We start from the raw sequence: 5,646 nt of genomic DNA, 5'->3' as shown, positions 1-5,646 counted from the left end.
TATAAGATGCTAGGTGTAAAGGGATCAAATTTTGTACTAGAAGAAAGGACAAGACATGGGTCCAGAATATTTTTTAATAAAGTCTTTTAATTCAGAAAAATTATGTTAAAACTAATCCAAATCAAACAAACATCTAAATTACAATGCAAATAACCATCGGCTTACCTAGTAAAATGAACATCCGGTCTATTTTAGCTTTTCTTTTAATTTTTTGTTTATATCAACACAACAAGGTAATAAATTATACTACAAATGGTATACTTAAAATAATCATCCACTTTAGAATGAAAATAACCATCTGCAATTATAGTAAAATGAACATCTCCTTTAGTGACTCACAAAGAACAGAACAGCAATTATTGGAAGCTTTCCATTGAGAACCCAAATGGAGAAATCATGGTGTTGAATGGACAAGCTTATGAAAGCTGCTTGAATGGCTCCAAAGAAGATCATCAGGGCTGTGCTTGAGTATTGACATGGGAACCTCTTGCTTATGCTTAACTGTACTATGTACCAAGATGACCAAAACAGTGTTCCAAGAATCAAAGCCACAACACCAATGGTCCATCTTCCACTACTACTACTTGTTCCTGTCTTTTCTATAGAAGTTGCAGAAGCATAGTTAAACAAGGGCTTTCCTTTATAGAGTGTCAACAACAATGCACCCCCTATGCACACCAATGTCCCAAGAATCTTTGCTCTCCCACTCTTGCACTTGATGTTCACACTCTCTAACCTGTAGTACAATGAAAGAATCAACATACAATGATTATTCAATAATATATACAAAGAAGTGAAGGTGACTGCATGATAGATTAAAGAAAACAAAGATAATATAACAAATATAATTATGTGTAATTAAGGTGACATGTGCATATGTATATACCCAAATAGTAATGCCATAATGAATGTGATCACAGGCACCATGTTGATGAATGCACAAGCAAAGGTAGCAGAAGTATATTGGATCCCCAGCAGGAAGAAATATTGTGTCACTGATGCCCTACAAGCAAAATCATTCATTCATTCATTCACTCCAATCATGTTAAGAAATAGAATTTGATATATATTGATGACTAACCCCACAATGCACTGAAGAAGATGTAACATAAGGAAACCAGCCACATCCACAATCTGTTGACATAAGTCTAATATTTAAAAATTTAACCATTGTGTACACAAGCATAGCAATCAAGTAACTCAGCCAAATTTTCCAATCACCAATCTAAACAATTTAAGAAAACAATCAGTAACCTCTGTGCAACTAACTATGTGCTCAAGTGTTCAACAAACTCACAATCCATAGAGCATACGATGCAAAAAAATCAATTACTTAGCATAAAAAAAATAGAAATCTCTAGAATGAAAACCAACCATCCGCATACGTAGTAAAGTAATCATCCATATGAAATCATTACTGTACTAACTAAGCCAACATTTGACAAAATTTGAAATGCTGAAATAGAAAAACCAGGTAAACCAGCAACAGCAACAATCTGCTCAATAGAGTCCAATTTTTCACAATCCAACTTTGATGCAGAAGCAGAACAATCAATTAACACATCAAAATTCAAACCCGTAGTCACCACCTAACCTTTTGATGCACCGATGAGGGTGGAGAGCTCTGTCGATAGGGGGATTTTGGAAGTGACGGCGACGCCACTAAGAAGCTGTGCGACGATGTACATTTGCGTTGAGGAGGACAGCGACGCCGTTGGGTGCGGGGGCTTCTTGCCGAACTGGGGACGCACGAATAAAACTGGCCACGCGGTTGCTGAGAGGTTGACGCCGGACGGGGATGAATGGGGCCCTCGGCGACTTTTACTGCCGGCGAGGGAGAGACAGACGCGCTGGGAAGGGGCTACAGGGGCCGACGATTGTTGACGGTGGCGGAGCTTCTATTGCCAGTGAGTGGAATGATTGCCGAGGGTGACGGTGGTGGTTTTAGGGGAAAGAGAATCCTTGGATGAACGGTGCTAATAAATTAGGGTTAGATAACAATAAATGGGGAGAGAGAGGCAGAGGTAGTTTTTGAGTATGTTTAGGTAACTGATGGGAATTTTTTTGTTTTAAATTTTAAATTAAAAACTATTAAAAATTAATTAATTGATTATAATTTAATTTTAATTTTAATTTAATTCTCATTGTACACATTGTATATTATATACATTGGTTCCTCATACTTTCCCTTATATAAAACATTTTCTGTCTTTCATCAAGGAGAAGATATATACATCAAGTTTTATAAATTATTGTTGGAAATTTTTAGTGTTTTTAATTTTAAGATTGTTCATGTTAAATTATTAAAAAAAATATTTGAATGTGAAAACGTATTTGAATTTATACATATGATTAAAAGTATTTGATTCTTTGATCTTCTTCGATCAAAGTCGTCTGTATTTTTAATAGGGTTGAATCGTAACTCATCTGATGGAAAAGAACTGCGGAGGTGGCTTTGATACATTGGGACCAAAATCTTAAAGTTACTATTTATATTTGAGTGAGACATCCATTAAATCTTAAAATCCAAATAAAATAGTATTTCTAATTTTATTCTCAGTTAATTCAAAATAAAAAAATGACTTATTTAATTTAACATTTAACATTTATGACAATAAATAAATAATATCACCATTATATAAATCATTTAATGTGAAATAACTTAATTTGCGATTATAATTAATATATGTAATGTCCATAAATAGATTAGAAAATAATAATTTTCTAACAATTTCAGACTTAAGCTATACATATATATTTTCTTAAGGGCAATCTACCTAATTAAATAAACTCTGTGAATCGTTTACCTGAATACACAAAACAGAAACTTCTTACGTGCATGTGCAATTTTAATTTTATGTAAACCGTGGGAGCTAACCACGGTTTCTAGTTTCTACGTAAACCGTTGGAGGCTACGAGGGTTTATGGTTGGAAGAGGTTGGACATAATCTGTGGCTATCTACCATGGATTATGAAGGAAAAAGCTTAGGCATAAACTGTGGTTGCTTCCCACGGTTTATGAAGAGGAGGCCTTGAACGTAAACTTCCCTTGGTTCCCACGGTTTACATGCTAAATAGTATAAATACATAATCTGTTGATGGTCATGACGGATCATTTGTGCTGAAACAAAAATTGAAAGAGCTTGGGGGTTGAGAGAGTTTCAGGGAGAGATTTGAAAGGTTTTGGTAAGATTTGGGTGGTGGAGTCATGGAAGACGAAGCTCGCTTGTATCGACTAAATAGTGTTGCTCACGTGGCTGGATACATCGACGAAGAGGTTAGTTATTATTATTATTATTATTATTATTATTATTATTATTATTATTATTATTATTATTATTATTATTATTATTATTATTATTATTTTTAATTTGTTATTATGACTTCATAGTAGCAGTAGTAGTAGTATCATTATTACTATTATTATATTTGTTACTATTATGATAATGGTAGTTATTATTATTGCTTTTATTTTGTACTAGAATTGGGAGGTGTTAGCATTATAATTATTGTTATTGTTAGTAGAATTATTTCTGTTGGTATTGTTGTTATTCCTATTGTTTCGTTGTTGTTATTACTATTTATAATTATTAGAGGAAATAGAAAACCAAAGTCGGTATCTAATAATTTTTTTTACACTATGTTTGATGTTATTAGTATTGGTCATATGTTAAGGAATTTTGTTACACACATTTTGCAGCCTACTAGGGTTATTAGCAGCGTTAGGAGATAGCAGAATATGCCTTTACACGACCGGATTATACTGTATATGGAGATCGCCGGCTTGTATCATTTGGCTAGGATGAACAGTTATTGGTTCTGGAGGTCACCTACTTAGTCATTTCGACGATGATGACAGCGACACCATTGAGGATTCTGACTAGTTATGTGTTATTTTCATTTACGGTGGGAATTATGTTATATTATGTACTTAGGATGATGTTTAGGATTATATGTTTCAGACTTCTGTGAAATGTTACTATCCATGTGTTTGATATTTATATATGTTTGAGCTTGTACGGTTATAAACTATTTGGTCATAATTATTACGTGCAATCAGGTTCAAACCGAAGTGAATCAATTAAACATCTAAAATAAAGGGACTTAAGCAAATGAATTTAGTACACTAAACAAGGGAATGGCATTCATTAATCAGATAACCAACCTTACATTACTCAAATTAAGACTTCCTAAAACAACTTAAACTCCAACGACGACCCAATAAACGTCACGACATCTAAGCATCCCCTCTAGCAGTATGTCTTCGCTGGTCACAGTTCCTCCACGTATGCCTAGGCTGACGGCAGAGCCCACAGCGCTTCGGCTGGTTCTCAACAGACTGATCCATACTACCACGGATCCTGGTTGCCTTCGGACGACCTTCCTTTGCACCCCGCATGTTAGGATTAGGAATGATAGTTGGCCCCGCATATGGGGGCCAGAGGCCTTCTGGGATAGGCGGAAGAAAACCCTGCTTGTAAACGTTAAACACCTCACTCATACGATACACCTCGTGAACATATGACGCCCAATTTAGGCGCGAGTAGGCGCAACATGCAATGGCGTGACAACATGGATAATGGAGAGCCTGAAAGTGGCCACAATCGCAGGTGTGATCCTTAAGGGAAACTCTGTAGCTCCCCAGCGAGAAGTTCCCGATCGGTGTTGTCTCAGCCACCGTGTACTCCGATTGGTGCCTATCGTATAAAGTCACGGTGAAGCACCTTGAGTCTCTTATGTTTCCATCAATAGCCTTGACCAACGCCTGACAAAATTCATGTCCAAATTTGAGTTGTGCCTCTGCTGTCTGTCTACAAAACACGAGTAGCTCAGCAAGCCTCCCGTAAGTGGACTTAACCAACGATGTGACCGGGAGGTTGCGAGTTCCCTTTAACACGGAGTTCACACATTCACTAATGTTGGTTGTCATGTGCCCGAACCGTCTACCACTATCCTGGTGTTGCGTCCATTTGTCGTATTTCATCCGGTTGGCCCAGTCACACATTGCCGGATTCTCAGTCCGCATAATGTCAAACCAGTAATAAAACTCTGCTTCTATTTTTGCGTAGGCAGCATTCACCAACATCCTCCTTGCATCTTTACCTTTGAAGGTAAGGACAAAATTGGAAGCCACATGACGAATACAGTATGCTCGAAAAGCACGTGGAGGCAGCCATCCAGTCTCAGGGGCCTCAAGTGCAGCCTTGATGCCATTATGCCTGTCAGAGATAACAAGGAGACCCTCCTGTGGCGTCACATGCGATCGTAGGTTGGATAAGAAGAATGCCCATGACTCTGCATTTTCTCCCTCCACAAGGGCGAAGGCTATTGGGAGGATGTTCGAGTTCCCATCCTGCGCTATCGCCAGCAGCAGCGTGCCTCCATACTTGCCATACAGGTGGGTACCGTCAATACTCACGAGGGGCTTGCAATGCCGGAATGCCTCGATGCATGGTAGAAATGTCCAGAAAAGTCGATGAAAATACACGGTTGACTCATCAACCTCACCCCCAAGTCGAACAGGAGAGGTTTTCAACACAGTAACTGTCCCAGGCATGGTCGATTGTACCCCTAGCATCCAACGTGGTAACTCCGCGTACGACTCTTCCCAATCTCTATAGATTTGTGCCACTGCCTTCTGTTTGA

At 37.8% G+C, this 5,646-nt stretch overlaps 1 pseudogene; it reads right to left on the bottom strand.

The window, feature by feature from the left end:
• On the bottom strand, positions 328-1,688 carry LOC107644734 (annotated as a pseudogene).

The sequence above is a fragment of the Arachis ipaensis genome, chromosome B01 (assembly GCF_000816755.2).
Source record: "Arachis ipaensis cultivar K30076 chromosome B01, Araip1.1, whole genome shotgun sequence".
Lineage (NCBI taxonomy): Eukaryota > Viridiplantae > Streptophyta > Magnoliopsida > Fabales > Fabaceae > Arachis > Arachis ipaensis.
The sequence above is the reverse complement of the archived record's forward strand: the minus strand, read 5'-3'. Positions and strand labels throughout refer to the sequence as shown.